Source organism: Cavia porcellus, unplaced genomic scaffold, assembly GCF_034190915.1.
Source record: "Cavia porcellus strain 051 isolate PalLab524CR breed Dunkin Hartley unplaced genomic scaffold, mCavPor4.1 scaffold_9, whole genome shotgun sequence".
NCBI lineage: Eukaryota > Metazoa > Chordata > Mammalia > Rodentia > Caviidae > Cavia > Cavia porcellus.
In genome coordinates, this window is record NW_026947492.1 from 66,640,593 (window position 1) to 66,660,387 (window position 19,795).

At 34.1% G+C, this 19,795-nt stretch overlaps 2 pseudogenes; one reads left to right on the forward strand and one right to left on the reverse strand.

The window, feature by feature from the left end:
- Nucleotides 1-6,178: 6,178 nt before the first annotated feature.
- On the reverse strand, nucleotides 6,179-7,113 carry LOC100717904 (olfactory receptor 52J3-like; annotated as a pseudogene).
- Nucleotides 7,114-16,452: 9,339 nt separating this feature from the next.
- On the forward strand, nucleotides 16,453-17,369 carry LOC100726372 (olfactory receptor 52D1-like; annotated as a pseudogene).
- The last annotated feature ends 2,426 nt before the right edge of the window (nucleotides 17,370-19,795 follow it).

Genomic DNA, 19,795 nt, shown 5'->3' on the forward strand with positions numbered 1-19,795 from the left:
CGCTCAGCCTGCAGGAACTTTCACCCTGACCTGGGGACCGAGGCCAGTTTCCCACCGGACTGGGGACCAGGCCAGATCAGAGACTGTGGCAGAGGCAGCTGGGAGCTCCTCCCAGCCTGCAGGAACTTTCGCACTGACCTGGGGACCCAGGCAGGCTCCCCACCAGATCAGAGACTGTGGCAGTGGTGGCTGGGAGCTCCGGCCAGCCTGAGGAGACACTCTTCCTGGCCTGAGGAGCAGGCCATAGTTCCCTGGTGGGTCCAGTGAGTGGGGCCATCGCAGGGTCCCAATCCCAGGCTGGTGGATCTCTCTCCCACACCTGGAACAACACTTGAAGCTTCCAAATACAGGAAAATGACAAAACGAAAGTATAAAATGCAATCTCAAACATCCAGCCCATCCCAAGAAAGTCCAGGAGCCATGTGCATAGAAGCAAACACATGCCACATGACTGAAATACTTGAAATAATGGTAATTGAAATAAAGAAGCAAGTATGGGAAGCCTTGAAGGAATTCAAACTAGAAATATTCTCTCAGATGAAAGAAGAATTGAAAAAAGAAATAAAGCAGATGCCAAACATAGCTAAAGAAGAGGCAGTTAAAAAATTAGAGGGACTAAATGGAAGGATAGAATCCCTGGATGAACAGTATAGGAAGCAAACAGAATACATAAAAAAGATGCAAAGAGATATACAGGATATCAAAAACTCCATTGAAAGTTGTAAAAAACTGCCTGAATGAATATGAAGATAGAATCTCAAACCTTGAAGACAAGATTGGAACAAGTGAACAGGAAAGAAAAAGATCTTTTAAAAAACAAAAATCAGGAAATAACAATTTAACACCTACAGGATGACGCAAAGAGAAACAACATAAGATTAATAGGGATAAACGAAAAAGAAGGGGGCAACATAAAGGATTTCAAGAGGATATTTAGAGAAGTAATACTTGAAAATTTCCCAAACATGAGATTGGAAACTGATATCCAGATCAATGAAGCATATAGATCTCCAAATAGTCACAACCAAAATAAATCTACACCCAGACATATAATAATGACCATCTCAGAAACACACACAAAATACACATTCTTCTCAGCAGTACATGGGTCATTCTCTAAAATAGACTACATATTAATTCACAGAACATATTTAAATAAATGCAAAAGGGTTGAAATTATCCCTTGCATGCTATCGGACCATAGCACCATGAAATTAGTAATTAATGATAAAAGATACAGCAAAAATCCCACAAACACATGGAAACTGAATAATACACTCCTGAGTAATCAGTGGGTCACAGAGGAAACTAAAAAAGAAATTAAACAATACCTACAAACAAATGAAAATACAGATACAACTTACTTGGATCTATGGGATGCAATGAAAGCTGTCCTCAGAGGAAAATTTATTGCACTGAGCTCCCACATCAGGAAAACAGAACAAATACAAATAAACAACACGATGAAACACACCAAAGAGCTAGAAAAGGAAGAGCAAGTGAGGCCAAAGCCAAAAGAAGAGAGGAAATTATAAAAATCAGAGCAGAAATCAACGCAATAGAGACTAAGAAAACAATATAAAGAATCAACGAATCAAAAAGTTGGTTCTTTGAAAGAATAAATAATCACTGCAGAATTCTAGAAGAAATACAAACAAGACCTAATACCGGAAATCCTCAAACTCTTCAATGAAATTGAAAGGGAAGCAATCCTTCCCACGTCATTCCTGGAAACAAATATCACGCTAGTACCAAAACCTGGGAAAGACCCAACCGTAAAAGAGAACTACAGACCAGTGTCTCTAATGAACACAGATGCAAAAATCCTCAATAAAATATTGGCAAATAGGATGCAGCAAATCATCAAGAAGATTATACACAATGACCACATGGGATTCATTCGAGGCATGCAGGGATGGCTCAACATATGTAAATCAATAAATGTAATCCACCATATCAATAAAGCCAAAAGTAAGAATCACATGATCATTTCCATAGATGCAGAAAAAGCCTTCGATAAGGTCAAACATTCATTCATGATAAGTACTTTACAAAAATTGGAATAAATGGTACTTAACTCAATATAATAGAGGCTGTCTATGACAAACCAACAGCCAGTATCATACTAAATGGCCAAAAATTGAAAGCCTTTACTTTAAAATCAGGCACAAGACAAGGATGTCCTTTATCACCTCTTCTACTTAATATAGTACTGGAAGTACTAGCCAGAGCAATTAGACAAGAGAGAAAAAATACAAGGGGTAAAGATAGGAAAAGAAGAAGTTAAATTGTCATTATTTGCAGATGACATGATACTCTACATAGAAGACCCCCTAATCTCCCTTGAAAGACTCCTAGATATAATAAATAAATTCAGTAATGTAGCTGGGTACAAAATCAATACTCAGAAATCAGTAGCATTCTTATACATTAACAACAAAATCACAGAGAGAAAAAGAAGAGAAGCCACACTTTTCACACTAGCAAGCAAAAAAAAAAAAATTAAACATTTAAGAATTACTCTTAAGAAAGAAGTGAAAGGGAAAATTATAATGCACTGAAAGAAGAAATTGAAGATGATCTCAGAAAATGGAAAGACACCCCATGTTCGTGGATAGGAAGAATAAATATTGTGAAAATGGCCATTCTCCCAAAACTGCTTTACAGATTCAATGCAATCCCAATAAAAATATGATCAACATACCTTATAGATCTAGAAAAATCACTCCTAAGGTTCATCTGAAACCAGAAAAGACTTCGAATATCAAAGGCAATTCTAAGCAACAAAGGCAAGGCAGGAGGCATCACAATCCCTGACTTGAAGTTATACTACAAAGCAACAGTAGTAAAATCAACATGATACTGGAATCAAAACAGAGCAGAGGATCAATGGAATAGATTAGAAGATTCAACCACAACTACAAACACACTCAAGAACCTTATCTTCGATAAAGGAGCCAAGCAGGTTCACTGGAAAAACGAGTCTTTTTAATAAATTGTGTTGGAAAAACTGGCTCTACATTTGCCGAAAACTAAAACTCGACCCAAGCCTATCACCATGTACTAAATTAAAATCCAATTGGATTAAAGATCTGAATATTAAAACAGAAACACTAAATCTATTGGAAGACAAATTAGGTAGAAACCTTGAAGACATAGGGGTAGGTAGAGAATTCATGAACAGGACTCAAACCGCACGGGAAATACTTCCCAGAATCAATAAATGGGACTACCTCTTATTAAAAAGTTTATGTAAGTCAAAAAAAAAAAATCTCCAGCATAGTGAAAAAAAAAAAAAAAACCACAAATTGCTAAAAAATCTTAGTGAACTCCCCCTCAGACAAAGGACTTTTGTCTAAAATATATAAAGAATAAAAAAAAATCAGACTCTCAAAATTCAAAGACCCAATCCAAAAATGGGCACCTGAGATGAATACACACTTCTCAGAGGAAGAAATACAAATGACAAATAAATACATGAAAAAAATGTTCATCAGCATTGGTTATTAGGGAAATGCAAATTAAAACCACACTGAGATTCCATCTCACTCCTGAAAGGATGGCCAGGATCAAGAAAACCAACAACAACAAGTGCTGGAGAGGCTGTGGGGAAAAAGGAACTCTCCTACACTGTTGGTGGGAGTGTAGACTGGTACAACCTTTGTGGAAGTCAATCTGGAGATTTCTCAAAAAGCTGGGATTGGAAGTCCCATTTGTTCAAGATATTCCACTTCTAGGCATCTTCCCAGAAGAACTGAAAGCATCATACCAAAGTGATATATGCGCACCTATGTTTATAGCACCACAATTTGTAATTGCCAGATCTTGGAAACAACCCAAGTGTCCATCAACTGAGGAATGGATAAAAAAGCTGTGGTACTTCTATACAAGGGAGTACTACTCAGCTATAAAGAAGGATCATATTGAGGTATTTATCAATAAATGGGCGCAGCTTGAAACCATACTCATAAGTGAACTAAATCGAACTCGCATTCGTGAACTCCGAATAGTTTCCCTAGTGTAGGAAATGAATCAAATATATAAAAGTATGTGATAACTATGATTCCCCATTATATGGCCTTGAAGCCTTATAAAATTTTCACTCATTATTTGGAATGACTTTATTCTGGGCTGTTTGATATTATAGCCAATGATGCAATGAACAGCTACTTTGAAGAAAATAAGACATAATAATAGCTAGTGCTGATTTAATACCATCTTGTCTTAAAGCTGCACCAAACTATGGCTCTTCTGTCTCCACTGATTTTATCATGTTGTAACTTGCTGGATTTTATCGTATGTGGTAGTATAAACAGAAATTGTTATAGGAAGGGGATAATCTAGAAACCATTGATCGTTTTTTTTTCTGTTAGCTGGTTCTAAATACCTTACAATGCTTTCATCCACTTGAATGGTGTTACACAGTCTTGATATGTTTGATGGTATAGCATATTAAGTTATATTCAAATATTTCAAAGAAAAAGACACTATGGTAACTACTATTAAGTCGGGTTATTTGGTGGTGAAGCACTAGGTTGCTTCAAGGGTCATGCTTTAACCTGTATTGTTATGTTGTTATGTCCTCTTTTATCTCATCCTCTCCCTTATTCATTAAAAAATTATTTAATTTAAAAAAATAATATCAACCAATAAAAATGCTGCTGGGTCTGTAGGGAAAAAGAAACCCTTTACAACTGTTGGTTAGAGAGTAGACTAGTACAAACACTGTGGAAATCAGTGTGGAGATTACTCAAAAAAATAGGATTAGACATCCCATTCAACCCAGGTATTCCCCTTCTGTGTATCTTCCCAGAAGGACTGAAAAATATCACACCACAGTGACATATGTGCAACCATAAGGTTCAAAATATACAATAGTCACTGTGAAATTAGAGGAAACTGTTCAATATAAAGAAGAAACTAAGATAGGGGAAAAGAAAAAGGATAGAAGGGAAAAGAAAAAAATGCAAGTTAGTTGTACCATTAGTGTCACTTAGTTCACTGAATAGGAAAGGTTGTGAAATATTGATTGAAGAAATTTTTATGTCCATATTTTATACTTGAGTGATTAAAAATAATGATGTGTAATTTATCAACAATTATTACTTTATTATTTTGTTGTGAAAATTTGTTTTACTGTTTCTTTTTAATATTAACAAATAAAGAAAAAAAAATGTTGGGGGAAAACTGGACCTGGAGAGGTATTGTTAATGTTTTTGCCACCGAATCTTATTTTTTTCTTTTTATTGCAACCTATGGAAATGTGGTACTTGGAGACAATGGGGAGTTTTGCTGCACAAGACATTGTTAAACAATTTAAACTTGGCTGGAAAACTTTAGTAGGAAACATTATTACTAAAAAAATGATTGCTTAGTGTCTGGTCAAATCAGTTGTAATAATTAAACACAATTTCAAATCATAGTATTAAAGTTTTGTGCATTTAAGCTTACAAGTCACATTTTCAATCCTTTACACAAGCATTGATTTTATGCTTTTACATAAAGGGAGTGCATGGCACAGTGGGAGCACCTGGTGCCTACAGATTTTTATGAAACGTAGAGAAAAGGAAGCTACGGGCTGGGGATTTACCTCAGCAGCATAAGCGCCTGCCTTGCAAGCAGGCAGTCATGAGTTCAATCCCCAAAAGTGATAAAAAAAGAAAAAGACAAAAAAAAAAAAAAGAAAGAAAGAAAGAAAAGGAAACTAAAATGGGAGAGAAATACTATACACTTGTAAAAGTATAACATCTCAGTAATATCAACATATAACAAAATGTTTTCAATTATATTGGAGAAATCTCTAAAAACCTTTCCCATTTTTTCATTTAAATTTGAGATATTATTTGTAACAAAAAGCAAAGCAATTGAGGTAAGAAGCTCCTGGTGAAATATGTGATTTTTAATCAGATTTATGAAGTTTGGAATTCATTGCCACAGTTAAAACAGAAGGAATTCAATGGGCAAGATTTTACATTCTGTAAAAGACTCTAACTCTCAATACTAACATGAGAGGTGATGTACAGCTTTAAGACTTGAGAGCATTCTGCAAAGTTTGTTAATTCACAATCTATAAAATGTTGTGACCTGAGGAATATTTAAAAGGTAATCTTGCAAAGATAGTTAAAATTTGTTACATCGGATCTATTCATGCCCCTCAGAGCCAGACAAACAAGACCCCTTACTTAAATGTGAAAGCACGGAGCACGTAGTCACAAATCTGTTTGGTTCTCACTCCATAGATGATAGGGTTGAGAGCAGGCGGGATGACCATGTAGAGATTGGCAACAAAAATGTGAACATAATGAGGAACTTTTTTGCTAAATTGGTGGGTGAGGAAGGAGAAAAGTGACAGTGTATAGAAAATAGACATGCTCCGCACATGTGACCCATATGTGCTCAGTGCTTTATGATGAGCATCTTGAGATGGGAGGCAGAACACTGCATGGAGAATGTAAGCATAGGAGATTCCAACCAGGGCCACAGCCACAACCAGAAAACAAGTGACAAACAGACATTATATAGCATTCATGTTAATGCTGGCATAGGCTAATTTGGCATTGTCCATGTGCTCACAATAGGAGTGTGCAATAACCCGATCATCAAAGAAAGGCAGAGATGAGTTAAGTACACACTGGGTAACGTGAGCAGGGCTGGGTGCTTTACAATACCTGCACCATTCCCTTCCAGAACCCTGGGTGTCAGAATGGTTTTATAATGCAGTGACACACAGACGGCCACATAGTGGTCGTAAGCCATGGCCAGCAGGACTGTAGACTCCATTCATGTAAAGGTGTGTATCAGAAACATCTGAGCAATGCACTTTCCAAAACGGATTCCATGTGCATCAAACCAGAAGATACCTAACATTCGAGGTACTGAGGATGTGGAAATCGCTAGATCTATAGCTGACAAAATGGTGAGAAAGCAGAACATAGGCTCTCTCAGCACAAGGTCAGACCAAATGACCAGGAGAATTGTAGCATTGCCCAGTAGAGCCATTAGGTACACGGAGCAAAAAGACAGGGAAATCCATCCATGGAAAGCCTCCAGCCCAGGAATGCCTACAAGGTAAAAGGTGTCTGGGTGGAATGTGGTAGTGTTGGTGTGGATCATCCTGAAACTGATGAGAAGAGAAGTAGCTGATGAACTCTAGAAGAAATACTCAGAGTTAGAAGTGTTTAGGCTCAAATTTGTACAGTTTAAACTGTAACTGAAATGTAAAATTCAATTCCAAATAAGAAAAAGACAGAAATTGAACACTTCAAATGCAATGGAAATTGAGTTAATAGTAGAATTTGAACACTAATATATGCATTTTCTCAATTCTCATACAGAAACTAGGATTTTAAATAGCATGCCACATATTTAAATTGTAATTTCTAATGGTGTTTGATGACACTACATGCATCACTTTATCACTTCAGCACATAACATTACATTACACATGACAATGGCCACATAGAAAGCATGACCCAAGATACCTCACTCTCAGTATCCTAGATAAACAGAATGAAAGACACGAGAACAGAATTTCTTGTTTTAGTTTGGTCAGTATCCTTGTTTTTGTAGGTATTTAGGAAACCTGTCAAACAATTTAGCCTGCTGCACTAATTTCTGTTTCATATGCCCACTTTTATTCCCTTAGAGATCCACTATACTAAACCTCTGATATGGAAACATCTGTTGAAAAATGTGAAATGTTGCTCACAGAAATCCTCTCCCAAAGAAAGATGCACTTTTTGTCCTGGGATTTTGAGTGGAATTTAATTAATAAGGAAGTCCAAAAGTCATACTGGTTAACAAATTCTCTGAAGTAACTAAGAATAAACATGCAACAGTTATACTCCTACCACAGTGACGAAAATAAGGTTTGTTAGAAGTTGGCGTCTTAAAGAAATAAAGAAAATATCATCATGGCAGTCAACAGGCACTGGAAGAAATTCATGTTTCTGATTTATTTCATTTTATTTGTGATGCTCCTTGCATCATTTCTATAGTCCTTCCTTCCTTCCTCTACCTTATTCTTTCATAATTAAAAAAAGTAAAGTACTAAATGAAAAAGAAGAGCAATATATAGTGGTATAGAGTAAAATATAATGAGGAATGAAAAGATGAGAAAGAGACACTGAGAAGATGAAGAATAATCACTGTTAACATGGCCCAAGTACTGAAGACAAATTCCAAACACTGAAAGTCATGTTATTCGTGACTGTTAAAAAAAAAAAAAAGTTTTCTGTATCCAGTAGACCCCAGAAGATTGTGTATAGAGTCCATCTCCAATGTTTTCATTTCTCTTTCTTTCATTTTTGTAACCAACTTTATAAGTCTGGACTGACCATTTATCTTCTGCTCGCCTTATTTGTTTTATGTTATTATAGAGGACATCAATATAAATTATTGCTGTGAATAGAAATTACTTTTTATCCCACAACCTTAAATTACCACCAAAAATGGTTATTTCAAATATTTAGGTGCCCTAGTCTATAATAGTAAAGAGTTTTTTGGGTGAAGAAATATTTCTTCAGTAGCTGATGAAGAATAGTTGTTAATTAGTAATACAACTGCAGCACGTCCCTTAACTGCTCTACAGGAATCTATATTCACTACCTGTTTTTACAAGAGATTCATGGGATGGTTACCTCCAGGAGGATATTTTGAATATATTTTCAAAGGAAATGGACCTTTAAAGTCTCATCAAATGGTTGAAGTACATATGTTTACAGAGCAAGTGAAAAGTACATACGAAAAGATTGAATGCCAGGAACAGAGGGGCAAGAACAACAAAGGCATGATTTATCCCTGGCAGATATAAACACACCTCTGATGCATATTTATTCAAAGATATAATCTCCTTAATATTCACATCTATATGAATTAGAAATGTCAATATGTAACACAAATTTATCATGAACTTAATAGTTCAGTAGCAAGGAACATAAATTACAAAAAATGAAAACAGCTAGATAAAAGGGCAATATATTCTGCATTCCAGGTTATTAGAAGCAAAGAAACTTTGTCATTTTCAGATACATAAATTTATACTTTCTTAAATATTTCCATGTATTTTATTAAGACATTGGAATGGGTGCATTTTCAAGGCAATCTGTGTTTTATTGTCTGTAACTGTTTCATGGTTAAAAGTCTCCTTAGATCATTTGTATCATTAGAGGCGTAATAGTGATTACAACAACACTTTGAGAAAAACTGTTAAGCTATTTTCAAAATATTGGTGTGCAAGAGGAACAAGGCCAAAACAGAAGTGTACAAGATATACAGGCAGCGAAGAGAGAAGTTTAAACGGGTTAAAAAAACAGGGAACTCTGAAGAGGAAATAGCAACCTTTATAAAGAAAGAGAGATGTGTTTTTTAGGAGACACGCTGGGGCGAGCTCATGAAAACATTTTCTTCTTCTATGATAGCTTAGCTTAGATTAATGAATAATTTTAAAAAGATGGACACAAGAAACTTTAGAATGAAAGTAGGGTACTTTCAGTCATGGAAGTAATTTCACATGATTTGTCAATGTAACTGACAATGTCAGATTTTGTATTAAGCAAAATTTTCTATATTTCCAAATGACATCTGTGAAAAATCAGGAAGTGATATAAAGAACAATAAAAAATATTTTCTATTTTTTAATAAACTCAAAAGGTCAAGTCTAGGAGAAAAGAAATTGTTTAGCTTATAGCCGCATGGTTAGTAATTTTAAATTCATTTTAATTGATATATACAAATGAAAGTATACACATCAATGAAGAACTCATATTAGATAGAAAAAATGAACTGCATTTCACTTTTTATATAAAGAGAGTATATATTGTTAATTACAATTAAAATAATGGAAAATTGCATATCTTAAATCATACAATTTTACACCAGAATAGGGCAATGCTTGCCTGGTTAGTTAAGTATATCAACTATGATTTAGACACTAGGTAGTAATAAATAAGGACATAAAAAATAATGAAATTTTGTACTTGTCAGTCATACATAAATACCAGTCTGTGACTGACTATATCAGAAATCATAACAGCATCACTGTTTTCTAGCCACAAAGTTTTCAAAATATGATTAATCAGACTTTTTACAATCATTATACTTATCCTCACAATGAAACCCCCTCAAACCATTATTAATTATTTGACTGATTTCAACCCATGTCTATGCATTGGAGCATCACTGGCCTTATAAAGGAATGAATTTTGTCATTAAATTTTGTCATTTGTTAAAATGTGGCTTTGCTTAGTGATATCAAGATAAACTATCTTACCACTGAAAGACAAATACTCTATGATCTTACTTGTGCAATTTTTGAAAATGCAAATATTCAACTCAAGAGATAGTCAAGAGTACTTGAGAAAAAATGATTAAGAACACAAAATTTTATTTACCATAGGAGTGAGTTGAATTCTTTATTTTGGGTATGTGAGTGCGTTTTAGTGGTGCAGTGCCTGTCTGGGAAGCTCAAAGTCTTGAGTTCAATTCTCAGTGCAAGAACAAACAAACAAAACAAACAAACAAACAAAAAAAAACCCTCTATGTTCCATAATCCTGACTTTACTTGGTTACACTCCATGATATACTTGAAAATTACTTTAGAAATAATGTTAAATTTTTTTCTACTAATATGCAAGACCTACCCTCAGTCACTGGAATGACACTTGTAACAAGTTTTGAAAAAGTGAGCCAGAGAGTTGGACGTTTTCCTGATGCTGATCAAGGTAAATTGCTTTGGTTTCTCATCCTTCAAATGCTCTACACTGGATTCTAATTGCATTTTATTGTCGAACATGTCATGAATACATCAATTTAGTCATTTTTCATTGGAAAAACCTTTCTCAACAAAAGCATTTTAAGGATCTAATCAGTTTTTGTTAGTACTTCAGGAATCAAGAATAATGCTTACTGAGAACACAGGATTCTTCATTAGAGAGGACAGAACAAATGGTTCATGAACGGTCGATTAAACTTGAGCAAGGATACAGAATATCGCAAAAATCATTGGCCAATTCAAGTTACTGTTCTCATGAAATTTAAATTGAACAGGCCTTCTTACACTCATTGGCTGAGGTTAACCTGGTTCTTTCTCAATGATTGCTGATACTTTCCTAATTTTAGAGTAAATTGTTCTATCTGAAGATTTTCCCGTTACATGTTGATTACACTACACTTTGCCCAAGGGTTCTGGTTTGATAAAATTCAAAGATTCCAAATTCCATAAATATAAAATACATTACTAAGCCCAATAATAAGATAAAATAATTGGTGTTAGTGCTTTAATGATATTTTAATATTAAACATAAAAGGGATTATGTGAAACACAATCATAAATTGCAGCAAATGTGAGACATAGTAGTTGTGCTGAAATGCAGGCTCCAGATACAGCTGAGGAATATGCACTATAGTTACCCCATCTTCCAGATTCTTTCATTAAGTGGTTGATTTTAAATTGTACAAGTTGTATTCTGAACCTAAATGTTAACTCCCTCAGGTGTTTTTGGTTTTTTTTTTTTGTTGTTGTTGTTGTTTTTTGTTTTTGTTTTTGTTTTTTCCTTACACCATGGGGATTCTATCACAATTACTGACCATGGGAATCTGGGGCACCTGAAACTGTTTAATTGAGCTCACTTGGAAAAGCTATAAGCCATGAGAAGAAAAATTGCTCAGGACAACGAGGTGCTCATTTTGATACTGGTGAGGTAAACAAGTGCAAACTGATTGTCTCTGTGCCAAGATCTGCCTCCTCCACAGTCACATGACAGGTTTCACGACTCAGCTCATTTCAGCCTGGCTCTGAAAAACAGATCTGTGGAAGATTCCTTGAGACAACTGATCTCATTTGGGTTTATGGCTCCTGAATACATTGCCTGCATCTTGCAAACAGTGGCATCTCTAGTACTATAGGCTAAGACTGGGCAGCAGTTTTCCTTAGGAGTAAGTTGGTACATCGGTTTTTCTTCATACCTCAGATATCTGAGGCAGACGGATGAAGGAAAGTTTGCAAAAACTTTAAAATGTATGATATTTAAGTAATGTTTCATTGTGCTCAAAGTAGTCCATAAAATGCGCGATTGTTAGTGTAAAAAAGAGAGGAGGGAAAGTGATCTAAAGGATATAACTGCAAATTTATTTAACTGTGTAGGATAGAGAACCATATCGCTGAGTTTTTCTTGGATCATTGAACAGAACTGACTGCAATCTCACTGTATTAATCTCCACTTTGTATGCTTTAATTTTGTAATCTGGACAGCTGTTTGAATGTGTGATCTATTAACTGGTGAACTCTTACTGTATGTTTTTTCTCTTGAAATTCTGTGTTGCTTCTAGCCTTTTACTGTCTTGCTTCATTTATTTTTTTTCTCTTTAAATTAAAAAAAAAGAAATAAAAGATTATTTGCTGAAAAAAAGAATGGATGGTATGTTAGTCCATATTATATAATTTTAAGGTACAAATGGATGGTATGGTAATGCTTAGTATAAGAATGGATGGTATGTTTCATGTAATTGTTACAAATTCATATTAATTGGCTACAATTCCCATCCCCCAAATTCACACTAGGGTAGGACTGGGCAAACTAACTGAGTATTCTATGCTTGATTTTTCTCTGTTTCATAAACATCAGCTGCCTCAAGACTCATGAAAAGACAAAGTGGGATAATGCCCGCAATGTAAACAACAAAAGAGAAACACAATTCTGATTGGTTTAAATTATTTAATTTTAAATGAGGGATTGCAGATGTAAAATTCATTGAAAAGAAATTATAAACCATTTATTTCATTGCCCAAAATGGTATGAAAAATTTTTCTTCTTGCCTCACTTTCTCTATTACACACACAGAAAAGTAATGAGTAGAATAGAGCTCACTTTTGTTGAAGACAAAACTTAAGGCTAAATATTTAACATTATCATCATGAAGCTATTACTGCAGTTTACATGGAAATAATTTACCAGAAAATAATCATATCCCTTCTACTTGAAACATAGGAACTACATAAAAAGGTATCATTTCTATGTGGGATGAATGTGCAATAGAATAAAGAAGAAAGGTATAAAGAAATATAAAGTTCAAAAGCACAGATGATAGGTAAATTTTCGGTAATACATAGACACCAAAGAAAGTGCCAGTGATAGTTTAATTTAACTAGGAGCATAATACCATAAAATTTGACATATAAGAGATTCAGTAACAGTAAAAGTTTTTCAAAGATTGATAGGTTCTTGAAAATACCATGAAGAATGAAGACAGCTTTCATAGATTGAGAAAGCAACCAACTTGCTAGACAAAAAGTGTGAAAAAAGTATTTCAAATGATTATAAAAGTTACTTAGTATGTCTTGCATTAGACATATGAGAGCAGGGTTTGCTTGTAATTTCCTAGGTTTTTCTTTTCATACAGCTGCAACTCTGTATTATTTACTCACCTTGAGCACTACAGGGAATTCATGAATCATTGAATAGATCACTAATGTTAGTACAAAATGAAGTCATAGCAATAAAGGTAAACCGTGTGCTATCTGTACTCCTTCCCATCCATCCCTCACTTGGAGCTCTCCGAACCTTGTTATGGATCTCTTTAGATCTTTTCATATTTATTTAATTATTAGTATAATTGCACTTTGCTTCTATACTGTATTTGTCATTTGTGCACATATTCATATTAATGTGAAAAATGACAATGTTACATTGTATTTGAATATATGTGATTAAATTCATAGAAATGCATGATAATTCTTTTAAATATGTTGAGAATATGATTGTAGATATGCTTTTATTTTAAAACTTAGTATTATTTTTTATTGGAGTTTTCAACAATTCAATTTTATGCAAACCGAAAGTGTTTCACAGAAAGAGACATTTCTTTTTTGCAAGTTTATATGTGAAACTTGTTCTAGAAATGAGAAGTAGTTAAATAATTCACTTTAAAATACTAATTTGATATTTTTAGTAGTAATGTGTACCACCTTATTTTACCCTAAAACTTACTTCAATCATTACTTTCTTTTTTTCTTTTTATGAAAAATAAAACATACTTATATAACCAACTAATAGGAGAATAATATTTTCATGGTGTCTCTCATTATTTTCAATGTAGTTCCTCAGTATGAAATAGAAAACAAAATAATTCTTACCAAAATAAAAATAGATAATAGCACAAACTTTTTCAACAAAATGCTGCCAGTCAGTAGTTCTCAAAGGTTCCTCTTAATCCAAATGTTACATCAACATTGGATTTCTGTTGTCTAATAATGTACTCTATCTTCAATATCCTATTCATCTTAATTTTAAATTTCCACATTATATGTAACACAAAGGTCTTCTTAGTGATTGTATATCTTCATCCACTTTACTCTTAATTTTTCTACATGTGTCCTGTTCAAGTAGTTTGTATTGTGATTATATATTCATAGTTGCTGAGATAAAAAATAAACAGAAAAACAGGTGGGTAAAGTGTGAAGAATAGGGGAATGTTAAAAAGAACCACGACTTATTTAAATGATGGAAAAATTTATTTTAAGACAAGCAAGGGAAGGTTTATAAAAGACAAGAGCTTAGAATTCTAACACAACCTTGATTACACAGAAGTGTAAGACTGACAGCATTGTTATATTAATTTTCCTTCTTTGGGGCTTTGGGAATGGCTAATTATGAAGAGAAAAGCTTACATTTAGAGTAACTTTTAAGAGATATGAAATGGGACATTCACTTACTGTTAATAATCAAATATTGGGGGAAGCATTTTTTCCACTCTATATTAAACATACTATTATGTTCACCCACACAGACCATCACACAATTAGGGGACTTCATCACTTTAAATTAATTGTGAGGAATCATCAATCAGCATCTGTGCTAAAAACTAAGTCTAACACTGACATTTGTTTAACATTATGCAGATTACTAAACATTCCTGAATCAATATTAAGGGTAAAATTTTAAGTGTTAGCATATACAATGGTCATAGGAAATCAGCTGATTTAGTGAGTGTCAACTTTAGAAATATTAACTGTCACAACACAACTTTCCAGTAATCTAGTTTACGTAAATTCTTATATACTGTCCAGTAAGTGTCATGATTCAGAAATGACATTCCCCTGGCCTTCAAAAGCTACCTTGATGAATACACTCAGCTATTTTCATGCTCAAGAGAGAATATCCATCCCTTGGGACTCTATTGAAACAGTGAAACTAAGCAAAAAGTTTGGTGTGAATATCATATCAGGGTAAGAGGCTATGATGTTTTAAACAATTACAACTTTTTCAAGGGCCAGTGTGCAATACATAGCTCAGTCCTTTCTCATTGGGCACTGACTTAAGCCGTATTATTCATGCTCATATAGTTGTATAATGTACACTTATATTTTTCACAGTAAATAAAGTGTTTCAGAAACAATTTATACAATGTACTAAAAGTGAAGAAAAGATGAATAAGAAACTTTTAGGCAACCTATATGACAATCAAAATACTCCTAAAGAGAGCCAGTATAATGAATAAATTGTAGTATTGGAATGAGTGAAGAAATAAAACAACAGGAAATTTGAGGAACAGAGGAAAAGCTATGAATTGCATTTGAAAGAGTAAATGTGTTTATAGTGAGTCAAACTAAAACCAGTGTTTTGAATAATTAGAATAATTAAAAGAGGTGATGAAGCTTATATGACAACATAAAATGAGAAAGTGAAATAATACTCGATAATATCGGGAGAAATGCAAATTTTGGGGCCACAGAGCATCTTTAAAAGTAAAGTGATTTATTTCTTAACACACTGTGCTAAGCACATCCTTATTACCATACTTAAATATGTCTTAAGAAAATGTGAATACACTTTATGAATCCACAAACATTGAAAACAGTTATTTTTCCTTGGTGAAAACCACATTCTGTTGTATAGTATATGTAAAATATATAGGCCAACCTCTAAAAACATCAGTTCTCTATGGAAAACCTGCTTCTTTAAATTTCAATATATCAATTGAAATTCTTCTCAATGAACGATAATGAATTTTTCATAGCTGTGACTCTGGTTGTGATATATAAATCTCAACCTTATTTAGCATCTATACTTTAGTGAAACTACATATTAAAAACTCATAATAAATAAAATATGTGAATGTTAATAAACTTAAAACAATTACTAAGAGTAAATTTGCAGGGCTAGGAGGTTCATATACTCCAATGCATCTAAAAAGAACAAAATGTTTTGTATTGCTTCATTCATACATCTTCTGTGTTTTTATATGGTGACATTTTTAAAACAGAATAACCATGTTAAATGCTTGATAGTGAAAAGATGAGACATTTTCTATGTAGGTGTTTATATTTATTGTATTTGTCCCATGACTCACAGTTAATTATATTTTTTTCTTTCATTCTGAAAATTTCAAAACTTATAAACTATTGTTCTGTGTGCTACAGAGGAAGCATCAAAGAAGAGAAAACTAAAACTTGTCATGTCAGTCTACAATAAAACCAACGTCCATCCATCCAATAACCTTCATTCTCACTGGCATTCTGGGATTGGAGGCTGCCCACATCTGGATCCCTATCCCATTTGGTGTAGCTATCTTTTAGACTTATCAGGGAAACCTTCCCTTCTTTTTATCATCAAGACAGACCCCAGCCTCCACAAGCCAATGTATCTGTTCCTCTGCATGCTGGCAGTGGCTGGCCTTGTTGTGTGCACTACAGCTGTCCCCAAGCTTCTCAGCCTCTTCTGGTTTCAGGGTGGAGAGATTCGCTTGGAAGCCTGCCTCACCCAAGTGTTCCTGATTCACTCTTGCTCCACCATGGAGTCTGGCTTCCTCCTGGCTATGGCTTTCGACGGTTATGTAGCCATATGCAATCCACTAAGACACACAGCTATTCTCTCACACCCTGTAGTTGGAGGAATGGGACTTGCTATAGTACTCCAAGGCACAGCGCTTCTCAACTTTTCCTGCTGTGCTGGCTTTCCTACTGCAGAACCTACGTAATTTCCCACACCTAGTGCAGGTTAATGGCCCTCATCAAGTTTGCCTGTGCTGATACAAAATTCCACAGAGCCTACAGCCTCATTGTTGCCTTCATCATTGCCAGGGTGAACTTCATACTGATCCTTTGTTCCTATGTCCTCATTCTGCACACTGTCTTCCACCTCCCGTCTAAGAATGCCAGGCTCAAGACCTTGGGCACCTGTGTCTCCCATTTCTGTGTCATCTTAGTGTTCTACACTCCAGCCTTCTTCTCCTTTCTCACACACAGATTTGGACATCAAGTAGCTCCCTGTGTCCATATATCTGTGGCCAATATCTATCTTCTTGTTCCACCCATGGTGAATGCCATTATTTATGGAATAAGAACAATGACAATAAGAGACAGGTTTATTTGATTTTTGTCTTTTTCAAGCCTCATAAGACAAGTAAGTTGAAACCTTAGAGACATGGGGTAAGCAATGAGATGCTTAACAAAATGCACAAAATCCACACTGCATGGGAAGTACTTCAAAAAATCAAAAATTTCATCTCATCTAATTAAATTAATTGCATAAATTTATCTATAAAAATTAATTAAATCAACTAATTAAATCAAGAATTTCATCTCATCTAATTAAAAAAATTTTGCACACCAAAATAAATTACCAAACAAGTGAAAAGAAAACCCACAGACTAGGAAAGATTTTTTGACAACTATCCTCAGAAAAAGGATTTTTGTCTGTAACATATAAAGTTATGAAAAAAAGACATCCCCGAAATTCAAAGATCCAATCCAATTATGAGCATCTGAGATGAATACACACTTCTCAGTGAAGAAAACAAATGGCAAATTAATCCATGAAAAATGTTCAGCATCACTGGTAATTCAATAAATAAAAAATAAAACAACACCAAGATTCTATCTCACATTAAATAATGGTTCTCATCTAGAAATGAACCAATAACAAATGCTGATGCACTGTGGGGAAAGGGAAACACTTTCTCCCTGTTGTTAGAAGTGTACACAGGTACAACCACTGTGGAAATAAATGTGTGGGTTCCTTAAACAACTAGGATTGGAGTTCCTATTCAATCTAGCTGTTCTCCTCGGTATTTTCCCAGAAGTGAAAGCATCATACCACTGCAATATTTTTGCCCCCATGTTTGTAGTAACAGAATTTGAAATAGCTAAATCTTGGAAACAACCCAAATGCCCATCAGTCATGGCATGGATATTTTATATATGTGATATTTTTATACTATGGAGTATTACTCAACTAAAAAGAAGGATAGGCTTGAGGCTTTTATAGATAAATTTATGCAACTTGAGACCATACTCCTAAGTGAAATAAATCAGACTGGCATGTGTAAAAATCGTATTGTCTCCCCTGTGTAAATAACTGGAAGAGTAAATAAGATCCAAGAAATACATTAGATACTGTGAAAGGGAAAGGGGAAAAAAAGTTTCTGAAATGTAGACAGCAACTGGGATGAGGCAATGAGAAAAGATAACACATATACACTTATAGAACATACTTAGCAACTATATTCATATTAATATGTATGCATATATATAAGAGATGGTGACTGTACTGCTAATCTCCGTTAGTTCATCAAAACGAACAGTTTGTGCTTTCATTATTTAATTCAATTCAATATCCAAAAGAGACCTCTCATTCTTAACTGTGAGGACTCTCCACATTGATGAATGGTAGTTGCATTTGTCTACACTCCCAACACCAGAGGAGAATTGCACTTTTCCCCCTACAGCTCCAAATAGGTTTTTCTTTTAGTTTCTTTTCTTTTCTTTCTTCTTCTTCTTTTTTTTTTTTTTTTCTTTTGGTAGATTTCTTGATAGTACCTACTTTTCCTAGTGAAATGGAATCTCTGTGGTTTTTATGTGAATTCTTTTTTCTTTACTTTATTTTTTGTTCCAGGACCTCTCACACTGGGCTGCTGAGCCCGGCACTTCTCAGTGTTGTTATAATTTGTGTCTCTGCAGTGACCTGTGATGTTATTTGCGATTTGTGTTTCTTCATCTGAAAAGTGTCTATTCATTTCACATGCTCATTTTTAGATTGTGTTGGATTGCCTAAAGCCTGTATAACAGTTTTGGAAAGATGTCCTTTTTACTGTGCTGGGTCTTCCTACCTAAGAGCAAGAAATATCTTTCCATTTTCTTATATTTCCTTCTATATCCTTTTTCAGAGACCTATAATTTTCAATCCTGGCATCTTTTGCTTTTTTTGTTAGATTGATTCCTAAGTATTTCATACTGCATGTATTTGTGCATTTCTTTAGTTTTTTTTTTTTTTTAACAAGGTTGTCTAAGTGTTTAACAGCTTTATCAATTTTATTTAATCTTTCAAAGAAGCAATACTTCAATTCATTGATTTTGATTTTTGTATTGTTTCTTTAGTCTCAATGGCATTGATTTCTGCTGTGGTATTCCTAGTTTACTACCTTATTCAATTTTCCAGCTTGATTTCCTTTTCTAGAAGTTTTAGACTCACCATTAGGCTGTTTACTTGAGCTCATATTTTATATGAGAAATCACTACTAGAAATTTTCTTCTTATGACTGATGTCATTGTATCTCATCAATTCTAGTAAGTTGTATCAGCATTATCACTTAATTGTAGATACTATTTAATTTATTCCATAATTCTATCTATGTCACATGGTTTATTCAAAATGGTATTATTCAATTTCCGTGGATTTATGGAGTTTGTGGTTTCTTTGGATTGCTTTTTAATTTCTTTGCACTATCATCAAATAAAATACGTGGAATAATTTAAATAGCTTTACAATTAATTAAGCACATTGTATGGAATCTATATGGT